The sequence below is a fragment of the Pyrgilauda ruficollis genome, unplaced genomic scaffold, assembly GCF_017590135.1.
Source record: "Pyrgilauda ruficollis isolate IOZ18807 unplaced genomic scaffold, ASM1759013v1 scaffold172, whole genome shotgun sequence".
Classification (NCBI taxonomy): domain Eukaryota; kingdom Metazoa; phylum Chordata; class Aves; order Passeriformes; family Passeridae; genus Pyrgilauda; species Pyrgilauda ruficollis.
Genome location: NW_024516098.1, coordinates 634,382 through 656,193, shown reverse-complemented (window position 1 = coordinate 656,193; position 21,812 = coordinate 634,382).

Below are 21,812 nucleotides of genomic sequence, written 5' to 3'. Positions count from 1 at the left end.
GCTAGAGGTGTTCCTAGAGGATGCTGGGGAAGAACCTGCATTTTTGTCAAGCTGAGCACCACACAAATCCCTCATCTGCACGTCACAAGCACCCCAAGGCTAAACCTGCTTCCAGAGCAGGTGGGCTCCTCACTCCTTCATCCCCAAAAACCAGGAGCACAGGAGTGGGTGCCATGGGAAGGGAGGGAGCAGAGCAAGGGACAGCAACAGGGGCCACCGTGGACCCAGAATGATTTTCCCCACCAAAGCTCCTATTTGGCAAAGGGACCAGGACTCAGGCCGGGCAATATTTGCAAATTTGGGAGAGCCTAAGGACTCACTCCCTTGGGAAGCCAGCAGGACTTTTATCACCAGCAGCAGCAAACTCCAGAGCTGGGCTCCTCATGCAGCCCCACGGAGCTGTTTTAACTCAGACACAGCAGGAAAAAGGAATGAAAGAAATAAAATCATTTGGTGTTATTGTTGGCTCCCTTTTTTGCCAGGTTAGTGAGTTAAATCAGGGGCTGACAAGTGCTGAAGCCAGCACTAGATAAACAGGGAGAGCAGGATTAGGGCAAGGATGATAAAAAAGGGAAATCTCCACCTTTTTTTTTTTTTTTTTTTTTTTAAAGACATTGCATTGTTAGATTGCTTCCAGCTGCCTTCCCCAGCCCAAACCCTGGGAGCCAGGATGGCAAGAAACAGCTACCAAAGCCACCAGCCAGGAAATGCAGGGATTAGGAAAGAAAAGGATCAGAGCCAAACACAACCTGTCCAAGGATCAAACTCTGGGCTGGGCAGCCTGAGAGCTTGATAAAACCAGCCAGAAGAGATAACCCATTCAAAAACTAAGAAGGGGCTGTCTGGAGCCACTGCCTTTGGCCTCAAAACCCAGATTCCAGCCCCAAACTCTCCTCTGTGGGAGGGAGAAAGCAGCTGGCCAAAAGCTGAGGGTGGAAGGCTCTTCACATTTGTCAGGTTGACCCTCGGAAACACAACCTGGGAAACCCAAAAATGCCTCTCTTGATACATCCCCAGACACCTCCTCTGATGACAGGGAGCTGCTCCCTGGTGGTGATGGAGATGGCCTTGCACAGGCTGCTGGACCACAAAGGGAACACAGAATCCAACAGTTATCCCTCTTCTGGGCTCTGGCATGCACATGTATGACGGATAAGAGTAAAATAAGTCTAAAACCAGGGGGCTGGAGACAGGAGGCCCTTCTGGAGTGCTTCTTCCCACAGGCAGGATTGCTCAGCTGCATTCAGAGCAGCAGCAGTGACATTTGGGGTGGTGGGAACAGGGGAGAGGCAAAATGAAAACGATAGAGAAATGGTGAAATACCTTCAAAAATAAAGCAGAAGAAAATACTTCTGGGAGCAGATGGAGGAGGTTGTGCCTCCTCCCTGACTCCTTCCAGCTTCACTGGCTGCACCCAGGGGGAAGGACAGACCCACAGCTGCCTTCACTTCACAAAACCCCTTTTCCCTTCTGCAGACCGAGCAAATCCAACATTCCCAGTCTCCAACTGTGTGCCTTTGACCCTTCCACCTGTACCCACCTCCACCAGGCTCCTCCTCAGCAGCAGGGCTTCAGGGCTGAGGAGCACCAAAGTTTTATTTGGTGGCAGAAGGAGCCCTCGCCAGGGGTTCTCGTCACAGCTCCCAAAGCACCTGCCCCCCACACCTGAGGTGCCCTTGTGCTGCTGCTGAGCCTCTCTTGGGCCACCTGAGGTAGACCTTGGACACCACCAGCACCCAAAGGGATCATTGTCACTGCTTTGCAATTGAGGAATGGGATTATTGTTGGGTGAAGAATGATTTATTGCTCAGACAAACATCCGTTTCAGAGGTTGTGAGATTGTAAAGGAGTCATTAGTTGGCTATAGTTTAAGGTAGTTATAACTTTCATTGCTACAAGGCAATACATTACTTCCTAACTCAATAGATAGTTGCTATCTATTAGGTTTATTTTGCTTTTCTAACCTATCACTTGTACTTAATTTTGTTTAATCTCACGGGTTTCTGTCACATGTACACACATATGCTTCTATTATAACTTTTAAACTCTTAGTTTATTTTATATAACTACACTCATATTATAAAATCTTCACTATCTTATCAATACAGTTTTTACTTACTTAAGGTACATTTTTAGTTACAGCTATAAAAACATAAGTTTATGGTTTTTTTGCTTGATGTTCATATATTGTATTTTTACATTAATTCAAGCTTTTTCTAAGGCTACAGATTAAACTCTTCAGTGTCTATAGAAGTTTCTGGTTTTCTGATTCCCACACAAAGGGATCTTTTCTTGGGGGTTTTAGGACTGCACAGGTTCTTCTTATCCCTAGAAGACCCCGAATTCTTAGCACAGACCCCCCAGATCATTTTTGCATCCCCCTTTGTCCTGGAGAGGAAGATGCTGCCAGTGTGGGCTGTCATCTGGACCAGGCTGGAGGCCAACAGCAGCCAGATTTCCTCACCCTGGGAATAACCTCCCTCTTGCATCCCTAGGGATGAAACTCCAGCAATTCACGTTTCATCCAGGAGAAAAGTGAAAAGCTAAACCTCTCCTCCCTTGGTAGAGAGATACAGAGCCCTGGAGTTCCTGTTTATAGAACTGCAATCAGTGCAAGCACAAATTATGTAGAATCAGTCAAGAGTGGGAAATTGCCATCAGAATTCCTCTCTTTTTTTTTAAGATTAAAAAAAAAAAAAAAAAAAAGCAATTTAAACCCACTGTGGCTGCTGAGCTTTCATAAGAGCTTTCCAAGCCTTCATTTCTGTGCTGTGTGTCACCACAGAAGACACACGAGATGCAGTGAATTCCCCCAAGTTAATTGGAATTATGCCACAGAACAGATGTGTGCTCTGGTGCACGGAGAGCCTTTTTCCCTCTTCCACTCCCAAACGACTCCTGCCTCATCCCATTAGCTCTTCTTATCCCCCTGCATCCCCTGACGTGACATAACCAGTCCTGACACCCTCATATATCATCAGGAGAGACAGCAGCAGCTCCACACCACTTGGGAAGAGCAGGAGTTGTGCTGCAGCTTTGGTGGGAAGCTGGGGCTGCTGCCTTAAATTTGGAAAAGGAGAGATTCCCCTTCCTGAGCCAATTAAGACTCTGCAATCAGGCAGATTACAGGAATGAAGGTGGAATTCATGGGTGAATCATATGGAATTTCACCCTCTGGGCTCAGCTCCCAGCTTGTGGCAAGAGACACAGATTGAAGGAGAAGCTTTGCAAGCAGGAAGGAATCCTCACAAACACCCAGCCCGGCCTCCTGGGTCGTGGTGGAAATTCCTCCACCAAGCCCAACAAGCCAGGGCTGAGGAGGAATCTGCCACTGCAGGATGGACACAAACTCAGGGCCGAGCTGAGAAAAAGGCACAGGGTCCTTTGGAGACCCCTCTTCCGATGGTTAAACCCTTCTTGTCTTTGGAGAGCAGCAGTCTGATCCCCTTTTCCTGACCTCAGTGCCTGGCTGGGCCTCCTCCTGCTCAGGTCACACAATCCCAGAATCCCAGAAAGGTCTGGATTGGGGGAGCCCTTGAAGCTCAGGGACACCTTCCACCACACCAGGCAGCTCCAAGCCCCATCCAGCCTGGCCTGGAACACTTCCAGGGATGGCTTGAGGACACCTCAGCATGGTTTTTCCTTCCCACTCCTGCCACGCTGAGCACAGACCATCAAGGTCATGGAAAAGACACCCTTGGGCACAACCTGGTGTGGATTTCCTCAGTTCTCCTCCTCTAGAACACGTAAATCCTCCATCTCAGCCCATCCCTCCCCATTTCTGTTGTTATCATGACTCAAACTCACCCCAAGTACACAAAAGTACATTTGCACACACCCCTCTTTGTGGGGCAGCACACCCAGGGTCACCTTTGATGTCCCCTTTAGGTAAGTTCCTCTGGGAAGAGCAGCTTGGGAAGTTGCTCAGTGCAAGGTGAATTTTCCAGATGCGAGTCACTCTCTGCATCACATAGCAGAAAAGTACATTTGCACACACCCCTCTACAAACAAAAAAAAAAAAAAAAAAAAAAAAACAAAAAAAAAACCAGCCCAATTTTACAGCATTTCTGGAAAAGGAATGCAGGGAATGTGTCGTAAACACTCCCCCCACCAAGGAGGTGGTAAATTGAGCCCTGAGTGTTTGAAACACTGGGCTTGGGAGAACTGGTGGGAATTATTGGGGGCGGGGGTGGAGCCTCTTTCTCAAATTTTTGCTCTTCCCATTCCTCAGTTTCTTTTCATTGTATTTGAGGTGAGCAGGGAGTTTTTTCTCTGCCTGACTCTCCTGCTGTACAGAACAGGTAAGCAAGGAAAAATCTCTGTCTGTGTGTTTATTGTCACTGGCTCCAGGATGGCTCCACCCCAGGGAATCCCAGCCCAAACCATTCCAAGGGCCCCTCTGCAGAGCACCTTTCCCACCTAGGGAAGACCTTTACCCAGAAAAAAGGACACAAACAAAAGCACCCAGCAATTTTTCTTCCCCTCGGTGAAAATATTTTAACGATAGCAGATGAAAGAGCCAAGCCTGACAGGGCACATTGCACGTGCTTTTCATGGATCTGGCTTCTGGGCTGAGGGAAGGAATGCACTTAGGATGCTGTTTCCCCTGTGTGAAAACACTGAATTAGCAGTTCTCCCTGTGCAGCATTGCTGCGTGCAGGACACTGCAGGCTGAGCAAAAACCCACACAAGATGTTCCTGTCAAGCTGCACAGGGCTTGGTTTTCTCCCCTCAATCCCCTGAGTTCAGCAGTTGTTCCATCTGCTGAGGGGAGCAAGGATCTCCTCCACAGAGCCCTTTGTCACAAACAAGATCCAAGGGGAATCAATGGTCCCAAAACAATGGAAACAGTGATCCCAAGGAGAGTCTGGAGATACTTCAAGGCCAGCTTGGAAAGGGCTTGCAACAACCTGGTCTAGGGGAAGGTGTCCCTGTCCATGGCAGGGGTGGAATGAGACAATCTTTAGGTCCCTTCCATCCCAAACCACTCTGGGATTCTGTGGCTGCCTGGTGTTGAATTTTTGGGATGGTTTTCCTTAGGACTGGCTTTAAAGTGCAGCAGGAACAATCGAGGGTTAACAAGGTTAGGCTGCATTACGTCCAGATGAGTATTATCAGATGACCCCGAGCAAGGGTTGTATTAAAAAATGCCTTAATTAAAAAATACAGGTCAGAAGCAGTTTAAGCTCCCTACCCCAGGTTACATTCCTTAATTAGAAGGTTTGGACACATCCCTCAGAGTGATGGATGAGCTGTGGCTGCCTCATGGCACCACAGGGAGAGACAGGACACGACTCCCCAGGCTCAGGGTCACAGCAGTTTGCTTCATCCAATTCTCCTCTCTTTTCTTCTTCCCCAAAAATTAACAGGCTGCAGGCATTCAGGGATGAGAAATCATCCATACACTGCTGCCCTGCCTGCATCAAGCCCCTCACCAAAACTGCCCTATAAACCCCACACCCCAATTCCAGCACATTTCACCGGGTGGTTTCTCACCAACACCATCACAATTCCCTGCTGGAGGAGATGAACCATCCCCATGGACATCAGCAGAGTGGTCCTTGCTTGAAACATCCACCTGATCTTCGGGCAAAAGTGATTTTCCACTCAGAACAACAACAAGAATTAACCAACCAAACCAAAAAAAAAACCCAAAAAGACCCAATCCCCCCCAAAATGAAAAAAAACCCAGACCAAATAAAACCAAACAGAAAAACCTACACCAAAAAAAAACCCCCAAAAAACCAAAACCGAACCAAACCAAAACAAAAAACCAAAAAACCAAACCAAAACAAAAAACAAAAACAAAAAACCCACCACAAAACTCAATCTCAATTCTTCTACAAAAGAACTGGAGAAGAGCATGAGGAAGTGTCAGGAAATTGGGTGAGGAGCTGAGTCTCTCACCCTGGATGAATAAAGACCTTCAGCACTGGAAAGGAGGGAAAATGTGTGTTTTACATTACAGTTTAGATGCCAGAAAAAAGACTGCACCCTCAGTAAAAGTTTAAATCCTCCCCCCAAAAAAACCCTATGCCACCAAATGAACAAAAATAGCAAAACCAAATAAACCCTTAAAAATTTGTTTTTATAAATTTTTTTACTTCGGTATAACCCATTGCACATTCAAATAACTTAGATATTTAATTTATCCACTGCCCTAAGTAGAGATTTTGCTACACAGTTTGCAATTCCTATGGGAAAGCAAATCATTAATCTGATGAAGAAGGTCACAAACAGGAGAAGGCTTCCCAAATTAGAAGAAAACCAAAAGCATTTCCTTCAAAACAAGGTTCCTTACTTGGCTGTTTCAGCATGCAGGAACATTTAGGGGGTGCTTGATGGGTATTTCTGATAAAATGGAATGGGGACAATCCCAGGGACCGTTGGATTTTTTGGGATTTGTTTTGTCGCGCTCTGTGTGATGTTTAAGAGGCTCCCTGGAGCAGAGACTAGGCAGAGTTAAGGAATAAATTAGGGATTTATTAAACAGATACACCTTGGGCCTGAGCCTGGCCAAAGTTACACCCAAGATGGATCCCAAGTTGTGAGTTTGCACTTTTATAAGTTTTGGCCCATTTCCATGCTGGGGTTAATTGTTCAATTGCAGCTCCAGGTTATGCAGTCCCATCCTCCCAGATTGCTCTTCTCAAGTCGCTATTTTTACACTTTTTGGGCCCAAATCTGCGGTGGTTTTACAGCATTTCTGGAAAAGGAATGTTTTGTCCTTGGTTCTGGGGCTGGAAAGGGATTGCTTTGTGTGACTGAACTGTGAGGAGAACTTGCTGACACGAAGTCCAGAGTTCTGTACCAATGCAGTAGAGAACCTGGAAAATACAAAAGCTAAAACTTAAGGCATCATTTGTGGGTCTCCACTAAAAGCCATTATTGCCATCCTCCTGCCTCATCTGCATAATGAAAAGAGATGAGTTCAGGACCCTGTGGCCACAGCAATCTTCACAGAGAGGGCCCATTTCCATGCTGGGGTTAATTGTTCAATTGCAGCTCCAGGTTATGCAGTCCCATCCTCCCAGATTGCTCTTCTCAAGTCGCTATTTTTACACTTTTTGGGCCCAAATCTGCGGTGGTTTTACAGCATTTCTGGAAAAGGAATGTTTTGTCCTTGGTTCTGGGGCTGGAAAGGGATTGCTTTGTGTGACTGAACTGTGAGGAGAACTTGCTGACACGAAGTCCAGAGTTCTGTACCAATGCAGTAGAGAACCTGGAAAATACAAAAGCTAAAACTTAAGGCATCATTTGTGGGTCTCCACTAAAAGCCATTATTGCCATCCTCCTGCCTCATCTGCATAATGAAAAGAGATGAGTTCAGGACCCTGTGGCCACAGCAATCTTCACAGAGAGGCAGGCACAACCTTCCCAGGATTTCTCCTGGGGAAGGCAGGGAGAAAGCTCAGAGAAAGAAGAGACAACAATTCTTGTCTCTACTTGCTGCTCCTGTTGCTTGGCACATGTTATAACATGTTGGAACGTGTTATGGAGATTGTTTGCTGAAGAAGGGATTTGTTAATTGGACTCTGGTGATTGTTTTGATTGATTGACCAATTGGGTCAAAGCTGTGTCATGACTGGAAAGGGTCACGGGGCTTTTTTTTAGGTTTAGTATAGTATAGAGTATTAGTACAGTATGTAGTATAATATAATATATTATACTTATATAGGTATATATAAAGCATATATACATATATGCTTAATAAAGCATTTGTTCAGCCTTCTGAATCATGGAGTCCCTGCACGTTATTCCCTGCCTGGGGGTCATCCTGCATCAATAACACCCCAGCCCGTTTTCCTGCTGGAGAAAGAGAGAGGGGTGGTCTCCATCCCCTTCAAGTTTCAAAGGATGGCCTTGCAAATAAGACTGGATACTTTGGAGAAATAAAACCATGAAAGATGCATTGTAGTGGGACCCACGAGGGGTAATTTTTGATGATTGGCTTTAAGGCATTTACAGCGTGGTGTGGCAAAAAGCTGATAGGCCAAGAAACACTTATAGTGTTTTGTAATTAGGAAATAGCTGGCTTCTGATTGTGATGGTGTGAATTATAACATCTATATTGCCTCATGAGACTGAAAATGGAAGGAAAGTTTTTAAAACACCTCGCAGTTGCTCCATCTCTGGGTCAGGAAAGGGTAAAATCCAACAGCATCCCAAAAAAACCCCAAAACTAGGCGGGAAAGCAATGAAAAGGCAGCACCTCCTTTTGGAGAGCATCACCGGGGTGTTTGCAGGGATCAGGGCAGGTTTTCCTCCATCCCGGGTTTGTGACTGGAGAGGAGTTCTCGGAGGAAGCTGGCAGGGTTCCTGGCTCTCATCTCCTCCTCGCCGCAGCTGCGGCACTGCACATCCCATAAATCAGCAGGAGAGCCGGGAGAGGGAAGCGTAAACAGGCATCGGAGGGTTTACGGAGGCTGAAGGGCAAACCCTGCCCTGACAAGCACCCTGACACCTCCCCTTCCTCCCGAGGGAGGGAGGGATGGAAGGGGTGTGGGATCGTCAGCCCCGGGATGTGGGATCCAGGGAGGATCCAATGACGGGAGATGGCCCAGCCTGATCATCTTCCCACTGGCTGACATCTGGGTTCAGCAGCTCCCTGCTATTTAATCACCTCAAATCCCACTCCCTTCCCCTGCATCCCAGGGATTTCAAAGGCAGCAGGATGGTGGCACTCAAGGTAAGGATGGCGAGGATAAACCATGGAGAGCTGAGAAATCCCAAATGCCACATCAGAGCATCCTATGGGATGAGGGAGAGGGGGAGCAGAGCTGAGAGCAGAGCACTGAGGCCTTTAATTGAAAACTCTGCTTTGCTACCTGTGTCTTAACATCTTCTGATCTTGTGTTGTGGGTGACAAGCTCTGCTAAAGGAGGGGAAAATGAACTTTCTAAACTGCCTCTTTAAAAGCTGGGAACCGAAGAGAATGAACCCAAACACATTTATATTGAAAATTCTGGGATTTTAAACACTGCTCCTGCACTAAGGGAGGACCAGGATAGTGCCCCAAGGGGAAGCTGATTCCTGGGGCTTCATGGCTCAGCTTGAGCATTCTGCAAATTAAAATAAATTAAATAAAATAATATGAAATAATGCTGAACCCCAAGGGGAATTTCCAAGAGCTTCACTGAAGAATTTGCACTCTGTCACCCAAGGGAGCAGCAGGACTGATATCCCAGGACCTGCCCCACAACACCAGCTCTTCCCCAAACAGAAGATCCTCCAGCTTTTCCCCTCTCTCCTATTCTGCTTCTCTTCCCCTCACACTCTGGCTTTCCTGGGACTGCCCCTCCCCTGGAGCAGCAGACAGGAGGAATGTGGCACACCAGGTTTGTTTGGATAAAGCAAGGAGTGGGGGATTACCCTGAGCTTCCTGCTGGAAAACCGGCACTGCTGCCAGCTCCGAGAGTGGCACGGAGCTCTGCAAGGAAAAACTGGGCACAGGAGAGGGAAAAACTCAAATTCTCCAAACAAATCATAGTGCCGATGCTCCAGGAGTGGTGATTAGGCAGGGTGCCAATCCATAGCTATGTTTCTAAAAATAGCTGAGTCAAAAGCCCCTAAATATCAGGAATTTCAGTCCATGTCCTCCAACACCCAGCAAGAAGCCTGGAGTGATGGTGGGACTCGTGTCCCTGGCTCTGGTGGCCCTGGGAGCCATCCCCAGGGAGCATGGCCTGTGTCACAGCCCAAGCAATCCATCCTTTACCCATTGCCCTTCTGCAAATATTTTTCCTGTTGGTGAAGAACAAACCAAGGGAGAGAGAAGGTTTGAAAGGCACTAGGGGTTAAGTTCAGCTGGTGAATCCCCCGACCCCATAAGCCAGGCCTTGAGCATGCCAATAGGGAAAAGAGGTGGAGAGGGATAAATCCTCACCCATCAAACCCCCCATGCAGGCTCCTTGTGCTGGCAAATGCTGCTCCCCACTGAGAGTGGTTTTAGGTTGTTGTGTTACCTCACAAGGAGGGACAGCTCCAATCTCTGCTCTCTGTGACAGGGACAGCACCTGAGGGAGTGGCTGGAGCTGTGTCAGGGCAGGGTCAGGTGGGATATCAGGAAAAGGTTCTTCCCCCAGAGAGTGCTGGCACTGTCCCAGACTCCCCCAGGGAAAGGGCACAGCCCCGGGCTGCCAGAGCCCAAGGAACATTTGGACAATGCTCTCAGGGGGGCACAGGGTGGGATTGTTGGGCTGTCTGTGCAGGGCCAGGGTAGGCTGTGATCCTCATGGGTCTCTTCCAGCTCAGGAGATTCCATAATCCAAGATACCTCTCCCCACAGCATCATTGTTTGCTCTGCCAGCAGGGGATTTTATAGGGAACAAAGGTAAAGAAATCCAACTTTCAAAACCCAGCAGAAACAGGCACAGAGCTGGAAAAGCACTTCCATCCCTCAACCCTCCTTGGGATTCCAGTGCCTGGAGAGTGGGAGATGCCAGAGGTGCAGAGCTGGACAAACAGGAGTGGATGCTGCAGCTGTTCCTACTGATGAGCACAGCCTCAGCCAGGATGAAAAACCTGGAGAGGTTTCCTTCCTGAAGATCACTGCTGTGGAGGTTTTCCTCCTCTGCCTGCAGTCTGTTCCTGCTGCCCCACATCTGGCTGTGCACTTAGGGAGCAGCATTTGTGGAAAATCCCAAGGATATTCCGTGGTACAGCAGGCACAGCGTAGGCAGCTGGGGCAAAACAAATCTGTGAAGTGCCACATGTAAAACTGGCCTGACTTTGCTCAGCCCTGGTAAAACCCAGGATATAAAGTGACTCCAGTTTGGTATTTTTGGCCTGGAGATGCAGAGTCACCTATGTGGAAACACTTTCAGGGCTCAGTGCTTTCCCCTGAACAGCCCCAGGAGGAGAGCCCAGCGATCCAACCCAGGCACAATTTAGCACAATTCCCACAGAAATCTTGTTCTTCCAACAGTTGGGTTTTATTTCTCGAGGTGATAACCCGTAATCTCATTAGCCTGGTTCCTTCAGTGATGCAGAATATCTGATTGGCAAAGGAGGCAGGGATTCAGGATGCAAGACTGCCCCCTCATTAAACACGGGCAGTGCTTTTTCCAGCCTGCTCCTGTTCCAACAAGACATCAGTATGTACAACGTGTGCTCTGCAACTGCTTTGGTCTAATCCTCCTTTTTGTTTACCTTTCAGCTTTTAAACCAGTCTGGGATAAGCCCTGCTGAGGAAAATGCCAGGCTGGCTTGTGCCAAGTGAGTTACAGGAGCCACAGGCTTTGGTTATGTGTGGCAGCACTTCCAGAAGCAAGTGCTGCACTGAGCCAGGTCCAGGAGAAGAGCTCTGGGATGAGTTTCCATCACCAGAGAGAAGACAGGTTGGAGGGAACCAACAAGAAGCCAGGGTAAATGAGCCCCTTCCCAGAACCATGATTATTTTTAATTAAGCATTAAAAAAAAAAAAAAAAAAAAAAAAGTTGACAGCCTTTCTCAGCCATTTCACAGCTTTCAAAGCATCAATTTTTCAAGTCAAGTTGTCCAAAAGTCTCATTATCAGTAACTTCAAGCTTCTGCTAAAAAAACAGAAAAAAAAAAGAGAAAAAAAAGAAAAAAAGGCAGTTAAAATTTACTTTGACATTAACACAGACAAAACCCACCTTTCAAATTACACCTATTTTACCTCAGGGAAAAATCTCAAACTCTATGTTTTGAAGCCACGTTTGAATTCAAATTATTCTCCTTTTCATATGTAGAAAATACTGGTGATTGACACCTGAGTGATTGAAACTAGTTGCAAATGAGTCTTTCATAAGGCGAAGTGCAGACAAAGAAAAATTGACTTTTAGAAAATACTATTTTTAACAGATAGAAACAACACCATAAAATAGGTATCACGACATGCAACCAGCAAAGTGAGTTCTGAAGGATATAAAAGAGTGAGACAGAGCTCAGAAGACATAAAAAGAGAGCTGGCATTTATCTGGAAAATCAGGATAAAATCTGTTACCAAGCACCTGTTTTGTCTCTGTAGCTCTGTGAGGTCACTGCTGTGCTGTGGGAGTGCAGAGCAGAGCCACCACGGAACAATTCCTTCAGCCCAGCTGCAGGGAGCAGGAACATGTGAATTCCCTCTCTCTTGCCAAGCTCTGCTGGGATATTCAGCCTGGAGTGGAGCTGTGTGAGGAGGATGAGGAGTGGGAAGGGAATCCAGCATCTGGCAGGTGCGTGAGGTTTGCCATCCCATCCCCACATTTTCACACCAGGGAATGCCAGGAGCATCCCCAGAGCGCCAGTGCTGTAAAATGCTCTGGTTCAGGGCTTTATTCAAGGTTTTCCTCCTCAGCAAACTGTGCAGACTTTCTGTCTCTCTGCAGCCTCCAAAATCTGGCATCCTGGAAAGGAGTCAAAGGCCAGAGCTGTTCGTTAAGGTGGGCTGGTGGGACCAAAGGAGATGCAAATCAGCCCTGGGGAGTGCCAGGAATTGCTGGCCAGGCCCTCGGGGCTGGCTCTGGGAGCCCCCAGCCAACAATGAGCCCTGGGTTCAGGGAGGGGGTTGCCAAGTGGGCAGAGACCCAAGGGCTGCCCTGGCTTCCAGCTGCAGGAGCTGCTGCTGGCCCCAGCATGGAGCTGATTCCCTGCGGCTCCATCACAGCTTGTTCCTGACAAAAGATGGTGGCAGGGAGGAAGGGAGCCTCCAGATGTCCTCAGATCCAACAGATCAGACCAAAAGCTCCAACAGGCTCTCAGGGAATTTAGAACCACTCAGTGGGTTGGGCTTGGAAAGGACCTTGAAGCTGATCCAGTGCCACCCCTGCCATGGGCAAGGACACCTCCCACTATCCCAAGGTGCTCCAAGCCCTGTCCAACCTGGCCTTGGACACTGCCAGGGATCCAGAGACAGCTACAGCTGCTCTGGGCACCCTGTGCCAGGGCATCCCCACCCTCACAGAGAAGAATTTCTTTCCAATGTCCCATCCATCCCTGCCCTCTTGCAGTTTGAAGCCATTCCCCCTCTTCCTGGCACTCCGGGATTTTGTCAAAATTTGCTGAGCAGCTTCTGGACAAGTTTTTACTGTGAGGAAGTGTGCTGGTGAAACAGCAGCCAAAGGCCTACAGATGGAATCCTGAGTCGAGCTGACAAGCTAAGAGAAAGCTGACAGCTCTTTGTGAGAACAGAGTGCTGCAGCTGTGGAAAACAACTTGCTTTCCTTGAGAAAGAACTCTAGGAATACGATAAATACCAGCCACCTGTATAAACTGTTTTTACGCCATTAGATAGAAAAAATGAAAACTATCTTTCACAAAATGCTGCGGGTTTGAGTGACCAATGAGTAGAGTAACAACTTGTTACTGACCAGTTAGGGATAGACAGGGGATGTTCTTTAAAAACTCTATAAAAAGGGATATACAAAATAAACCAGGATCAATTATTTCTTTTTTGCACCATAAAACATGTCCTGCATCCAGGACAGGGAAGGAAAAAAAAAAAAAAAAAAAAAAACATTACTGCAGGTGGAACATTCCAGGTCTTATAAGAAGAACAGATCTGTGACCACTTTTGTGTTTCACTCCATTTCTCCAGCTCTGGGCTGTGTGACACATCCAGCAGCGGAGATGGGAGCCCTTCCATTAGCCCTGCATGGAAGTTGTTTGCCTTTCAGGAAACCACAAAATAATCCAAAGCAGCTATTGGCACCAGATGGCATTTGGGCTGGAGAGCCAGACTACCCAGAGCTGGGGTAGCGGGGGGAGCCGCACATGATATTAAACACATTCCCAGGTTTCAGGTATCATCTGCTGGCTTTTGAGAGTCAAGTCTCCACCCAGCAGGATCCCAGCACAATTCCAGAGGCGCTGCCTCCCCAGCTGACACAAAGCAGAGCTCTGCTCAAGTCAGTGGCATTGCAACCACCCTGTTCAACCACAGGATCTGCCTCCCTCCCAGATTTCCAGCTCGGCATCCTGTGATCCTGACAGCACTCTGCTTGCTCCAAGGCAATCCAAGTCTTGGCAGGACTCTGTTCAAGCACAAACATTCCCAATGTTGTGATTTTCCATCTCTAATTACGGGGAGATTAAATTCTGCTGGGGATGAGGTTGATTGCTGCCTCCAGACGTGCTGAGGTGCTCTCAGAGAGGGGGAGAGCAAAGGCCAGGGAAAGGAGAGGAGGAAGGAGGTTCTGCAGACACAGAATCATGGAATCATTTAGGCTGGGAAAGACCTTTAAGATCACCAAGTCCAGCCATCAACCCAGCACTGCCACTGTGTTCTAAAGTGCCACATCCACGCGTTTTTGGAACACTTTCAGGGATGGTGACTCCACCATTTCCCTGGACAGCCTGTTTCAATGCCTGGCCACCCTTTCCATGAGGAATTTTCCCTAAAAATCCCCCTCCCCAAATGCTCAGGCAACCCTTTCCCTCAGGGATCCAGCCTGCCCAGGGGTCCAACAGACCTTCAGAAGTGGTCCAGATGCTTCTGTTCCAGTAGCCCAGTGGGAAAATCCACAAGGGAATTGTTCCTCATCCTGCTGCCCTCCACTTCCAACAAGTGCACATGAAGGCACATGGCCTTGAGTTCCCTTTCCATTCTCCCGCCCTGGATGCTGCAGGACTTCCTCCAAGGATGAGTTTAAGCCTCCAGCCTAAGCTCTGAGGCAAATCATGGCTATTTACCAATTTATTTTGTGCTTTAATCTCTTCTGCTGATGGCTCTGTGTATTGGGGTGTGACTCAGAGCCAGCAGCAAGCATGAGCTCACAGGATCACACCCCTGGGGAGAGAGCACGGGAATTTGGGATACAGAAGCTCTCCTCAGGCAGAGGGGAGGTTTGCTGGTGAAGGGGTTTGCAGTGAGGGGCAGTTTGGATTCCAGCAGACCAACACACAGAGCCTTTCTCATCCCACAGATTTTTTTTTTTCCCCCATGCTTTCTACAGGTCATTCCTGCCAGGATTTTTCGGAGGTTTAATCAGCCCCTCTTTAAGGGGCTGTCTCTGAGGGAGCAGATTCAGCAGAGTGATAATTTTTGCTGTTTAATCTGGGTTGATTAATTTTAACAGTCTGCTTAACAATAGACACCATGCGGCCACGGCCAAAGGGGTTTCGCGGCCTTCACTGAGATTTAAAGTAGGTGTGAAACGCTTTAAAAATGGGTCACTGCTGCAGGAGAGGTGAAAGCTTCATTGCCCTAATGAGGGAAAGGACTGGCCCGGGGTTCCAATGGGATTTTTGCCTTTCTCTGAAAGGTCACTCAGCGTCACCAGATCCCTGGGTTTTCTTCAGAAGGTTGAGGAAAGGACAAGGTGATCCAAGAGGATCTGGATCTGTTTTCTGAACTTCTGCACCACCTTAAGGAGAAGAAATTTATGTCCTTCTCCCAGCCTCTGTGAGGTGTTCATCTAAAGGAGTCACCAAAGTCTGAGAGACAGAGAGAGAGAGAGAGAGGTCTTAATCAGAGAATTCCAGCCTGGTTTGGGTTGGGTGGGACCTTAAAGTCCATTTTATTCCACTCCTGCCATGGCAGGGACACCTTCCCCTATCCCAGGTTGCTCCAAACTCTGCCCAACCTGGCCTTGGACACAGCCAGGGATGGGGAATCCACACTGCTTGTGATGTTTTAATGTTTTTGAGAAAAACACCCCCATGGAATGTCTTCCCTCACATTGTAGGACACGACAAGGGCGTTTCTGGAAGACATTTTGTGATTCGGAATTGCAGACAGCCAAGGAAAAGGTTTTGAGATGAGATAGTAACAAAATCATTTTGCATTCCTAAATCAATGCGTGTGCAGGTTTTAAATTACATTTTTTCAAGTGATCTTTACTCCAATAGTACAGTGGATTATTTATGAGTAACTGAGGGTCCAAGACCAGAGCTGGCTCAGGTGTTGAGTCTTCAAGCCACAGTAATGGCAATATTTTTGGAAAACATTGTCATATTTAGTCCAGCTAAAAAGCAAAGAATTCCAGAACTGAACTCATATGTAGGAATCTGGTTTTGAGACAATACTGATTTTTACCACATTGAGCAACCTGGTGTAGTGGAAGGTGCCCCTGCCCTCTGCAAGGGGTGGAATGAGATGGTTTTTATGGTGCCTTCCAACCCAAACCACTCTGGGATTTACTGGAGCATTTCCAGGGTTTTTTACAGCACTGTTTAGGTCTGAACACCAAACAGAGCTGGACTTGAAATCCCTGGTGCTCACCCATCTACAGTCATCCAAGTTTGATACATAACACTTTTTAAAAAAAATATTTTATACATAAAACCAGCATGGCTCCAAAGGCATAAGCCAGGTCAGCCCGTTTCCACCGAGGGATTTGTTCCAGTCCAACCTGCCCATTGTGCTTCTGTGCACTTATTTTCCATAATTTTTCCTTAGAAAACACGGGCAGAGAGCAGGCACGTGTGTCAGCAGAGGAGAACAGGACGAAGGAATGGAGGAAGCCCATCTCCAAGAAATCGCTGATTAAAATTGCTCCCAAGTTCCCGTTTCCTCCACAAACAAAACAGCCTGTGAAAGTCCAGGCTGGGGTGGATAAAATATCAGCCACGTGCCTGACTTACAGCATTGGGACTGAGGTTTGGGCACCATTTCAAGACTTTCCCCTAGGAGCCTATCCAAACCCTCATTGCTTCTGATGTGGAATAATTTGGAAGTGTTTTTAGGCTGCCGGCTGGGATAACACAAGGGCTATTGTAAACACACACGCAGCTGATCAGCACCAAACCCACACAAATATGGGCTGTACACACATAAATAACTGGCAAGAAAAAAATACAAAATTAATCAAAAGGCTCAATTAAAGGAAAAGATGAAATTGCTGAGCAGGTCTTGAAAAAAACAAATATTGTTTATGGCAAGAGCTATGTTTCACCTAATTTTAATAAATGAAACATATTTAAATGCAGACCACTAGATTTAAAGAGCTCCAGCCAGAGCCAGCTGTCATCCAAGTGTGGGCAGTGAAGCAAGACCATAATTTCCGTGGATGCTGTTTCAAAAACACTGCTGCCAGCCAAAAAAAAAGTTGGGAAATTTAAGAGACCGTGACCAGGGCAGGGAGAATAACCTGCTGGAGATCCAGGACCCAGCCTGGAGCTCCAACCCTGATGCTTCCCCATCTCTGATTTGAGTGGGAAATGAGAGGATTGCTCTTTTGGAGTCGAGGTTCTCTGGCATAATTTGGGGGTCTCCTCTATGGTAACCAGGAAGAAATTCCCCTCACCTGTGAGAATTTTCCCAGCTGGTTTCAGTGTGGAGGGGTGTTTTGGACCTGCCCAGCTTCCAGGGCAGGCTGATGGGAGCCTCAAAATGGGTGTCTTCAAGGGAAGTCAGCCAGATGTTGGCATCATTCACACTACGGGATGGACAGGCCATTTTCCAGGATTTCCAGGTGGCTCTGGTCTGCCTGGTGGCATTACATCCTTTATTTCTTCCAAGTTTTTTTGGCAAGTGGATGAAACAACTCATGCCAGTGGGTGAGCAAAGGAGTCAGAGGCACCTGCAGCAAGTGACCTTCCTGCTGGAACGCTGAGCATTTTTCCATCTCCTCTGAGAGGTAAGATGGGATACAACTTCCTCCATGGCATCTGCTTTTCCTGTAAGGAACGGAGTCTCTCCCTGTCTGACCCCAAAAGGACTCAAGATCTCCAGGCCTTTCTGTCCATCCTGCCAAGCCCAGGCTGGGATTTAAAGGAAGCAACAGCAAACCAGTCTGACAGGGTTATAGATGTGGAGTTTTTACGTCTTGGCACTGGATGGATCTTGAGCAGAACCATTCCATGTGTGAGCCTTGCTCCCAAAACGAGACAGCAGAGAGGTTTCCCGGCAGCAATAAATCCATCTGGATAATAACAGAGTGGTACATGATGGTTTTGTGACTGCACCATCTGCAAACAATATTTCCCTGAGTAGGAAGTAGCTGGAAAATGAAGTAACATTCCATGTGGAGAGGCTCAGGTTCTTCGCTCTTCCACCACTGGTGCTACTTTGACCAGGCTCATACTCAAATCAATGCTTAAAATAAATAAAAGGAATTGTTTGGTATCCCCTGCAATCACAGAGCTCGTGGGCTGGGTCCCACTGAAGGCCAGAAGGACTGATTAGAGCCCTCTAGATGTGTTCCCTGCTCCAGGCCAGGCTGATTTCCAGGAAATAGCAGCAAGTTGACACCGTCTCCATGGACAGACTCCATCCAAAGCCTGTTGAAGTCTAATCACAGACTTCCCCTGCTGCAGCAGCCTGTGGGCAGAGCAATGTCATCAACTCCTTCTGGCCCATTCACAGGGGCATTTCCCAAAGGAGAAGACTGGTGCCAAGATTACTCCAGTCAAAATCCATCACCAGCTATTGTGGAAAGGAAAACAAAGCTCAGCATATCTAAGGCAAAGTGTAGAAAAGGGTGTAAAACAATTAAAGCACCTAATAAAGCATGGAGGGAAGTGGAGAGCAGGAATTTTATGTGAGTTCATCTGTACAAGGCTTAATTTAATCAAGATAGCAACTAAAGTCTGACCCTCCACAGGAAAGTCCTCACATCTTTGTCCTTGGCCTTGTCTGAAAGGCTTTGCTTAAGCCTTGGAGGCTGTGGGCTGAGACAAAAGAGAGTCTGAATCACCCTTTGCTTGGTGACCTGTCCTGATAACCTTGTCAATCTATTGCAAGCACTACTTGTATCCAGAATAAATTTATAGGCTTTGCATGAAACAATCAGGATCTTGCCTTTAGTTCCCCCAGATTCTCTGCTACACAGGAAACCCTCTAACCTGGACTGGGGACAGGTTCAAATTTAAGCTTCCTTTAAACCTAAGATCCTGTCCTAACTCAAGGTGGAGCAGGTTTCCCAGAGCAGCTGTGGCTGCCCCTGGATTCCTGTGAGTGTCCAAGGCCAGGCTGGACACGGGGGCTTGGGACAACCTGTGACAGTGAAAGGCGTCCCTGCCATGGCAGGGGTGGCACTGGATGAGCTTTGAGGTCCTTTCTGACCCACAACTGACAAGGAACACAGAGGCTGGAGCTGGGAATATTTCAGGAAGCAATGGTCTCCCCAGGGCCAATGCACAGAAACATTAAGGAGACTCTCTCCAGACTCCAGTGACTTCTTTTTTTTTTTTTTTTCCATGTGAGGAACATTAGGAATACATGGGCTGCAAAGCCATTATCATCATCCACAGGAAGATAAGGAACATTGTTTCAGCTCAAGGCTCAGGGAAGTGGGGAATTGGACAAGCATCCTTCACCAAGCCAAGGTTTAGAGGCAGTGGGAGCAGGGGATGAGGGTTCATGCACGTCTTTTGAAGGGGGGTGATTAGAAGATGAGCCTAAGAATATTCTCAAAGCAGGAATAAATGAAGACACACATTTTCCTGGGATGCCATGTAGCTTGATGGCACCCAAAGTGCTAAGAAAAGCAAGGTCCTGCCAAGAAGGCATCACTGGGCAGTCTAGACTGGGGATGAGGAAAAATATCTTGAAAGGGTTGTCCAGCCCTGGCACAGCTGCCCAGGGTAGTGGTGGAGCTGCAGTCCCTGGAGGGATTTGAAATCCAGATGGATGTGGTACCTGGGGACATGGGTTGGTGGTGGCCTTGGCAGTGCTGGGGGAATGGTTGGACTCCATGATCTCAGAGGGCTTTTCCACCCTTAATAATTCTCTGATTCCATGAAATTCCAGCAAGAGAGCAACCACCTCACCAACAGCCAGGAGTCAGAGCAGAGGAGGAACTGAGGGAAGCTTTCAGGACCACAAGATGTAAAAACACATTTCTGATTTCCTTCAGAGCTGTCCAGTCGTGACACAGCGCAGCAGAGAGGACAGTTGGATTCCTGCTGATCCCATCAGCCATCCAGCTGAAAAATCACAGACAGGAGGCAGGAGTGGGTGGGGTTGCAGCCTCATTTTCCTGTGATGACCACTTTGCATGGTCCCAGCTCCATTTTCCCCCAGTTCCATTTGTGCTGGTGAGGACACAAAAAACACTGGCCCCGCATCCATGAAGCCAAGCTCTGGCTGAGGTCAATCCCAGCTGGAACAAGCAATCCCATAACACCAGATGTGTGTCCAAGGAAAAGAAAAGCAGCACTTCTGCTCCTCGCCCTTCCAAAAAACCTGGTGGAACCTTGGGAATGTCACTTAGGGGGAATGTGGCAAAGGCAGGTTAGGTGTGTCCCAAAAGGGGTTTCAAAAGGTTGTTTGTGCTTTTTTTGTTGTGGTGTTTTGTTTCTTTTAAGGACTTTTTTTTTTTTTTTTTTTTGGCAAAAATTAACATTCTTTCAACACACTTTCCTCTGGAAAATTCAACCTGCAAAAATCATTGCTTATCAACATTGGGAAATGCCTGGTCAGGTCTAATTAACATTATAATTCCAAGACAAAGGGGCTTGGTTCCATGGACCTCAGCACATGTGTTTTCACATCGGACGCTGCTCCCTCTGAAACACTCAGAAATTCCCTCTGCCCTTTTCCAACATCTTCCATGATACTTTGGCTCATGAGACTTGAGGCCAGCTGTGGATCACAAGTCCTGACCCCACTGCCAGGTCTTTGCACAGCATAAAAGGGAGGAAGCTCTATCAGTAGGAATTCAGTGAAAAATTTTTTGCTTGGGGAGAAAAATTAGAAAAAGGGAAAAGTGGCTTGCTGCAGGGTGGAAAACTCAAATGTTCGAGCTGGCATTGAGTATTTTTCACTGCAAAGTGAAACACATATCCCAGGAAGCAAGAAATTGTTCCTTGTGAGGGTGCTGAGGCCCTGGCACAGGGTGCCCAGAGAAGCTGTGGCTGCCCCTGGATCCCTGGAAGTGTCCGAGGCCAGGCTGGACAGGGCTTGGAGCAGCCTGGAATAGTGGAAGGTGTCCCTGCCCATGGTGGGGGGTGGCACTGGATGGGCTTTAAGGTCCCTCCCGATGCTAAACCCCCCAGTTTGAGCCCAGGCTGCTCAGAAACACCTACCTGAAGGGCCTCAGCTTTCCCCACACGGTGATGACAGCACTGGCAGCCCTCCAGGGTCATTAGCAGTTAATAACCCCAGCATTTCTGGGCTCAGCATCACAGTGTCTGAGGGCTTTTCAAGAGTTCAGGAGTATTTAAGAGCTTGCTTTGCTTTGGCTCTGGAGAGTCCAAGCTGGAAACTTGTGTGGCTTGATCCCGAACACTCCTTGTAGGGAGAGAGGGATGGTGCTGGGTGATGGGGAGGCAGAACCTCAGGCAACTTTAATGACTCCAAGATCAAGCAGGTTGAGTAGACGTGGGAGGTAAGCAGGGAGGCCTGGACGGTCTCCAGTTTTGGACTTTGGGTCCTCATTTCGTGATGTGTCTCCAGGGAGGATCTGTGCTGAGCCACTGCACCTTGCAGGGGGTTCACCGGAGCCTCTACTTTCATGGAATCACAGAAGTGTTAAGGTTGGAAAAGCCCTCTGAGATCACGGAGCCCAGCCCTTAACCCAGCACTGCCAAGGCCGCAACCACACAGCTTTTAAATCCCTCCAGGCATGGGGACACCCCAGCTTTTCTGAGCAACCTGTGCCAGGGCTGGTTAACCCTTTCAGTGAGGAAATTTTCCCCAATGACCAACCTAAACCTCCCCTGGCCCAGCCTGGGGCCGTTCCCTCTCCTCCTGTCCCTGTTCCCTGGAGCACAGCCCGACTCCCCGGCTGTCCCCTCCTGGCAGGAGCTGTGCAGAGCCACAAGGGCCCCCTGAGCCTCCTTTTCTCCAGGCTGAGCCCCTTTCCAGCCCACTCAGCCTCTCCTGGGGCTCCATTCCCTTCCCTGGACATTCCCCAGCCCCTCAGTGTCCCCCTGGCCGGAGGGCCCAGGGCTGGACACGGCCCTGGAGGAGCCTCAGCAGG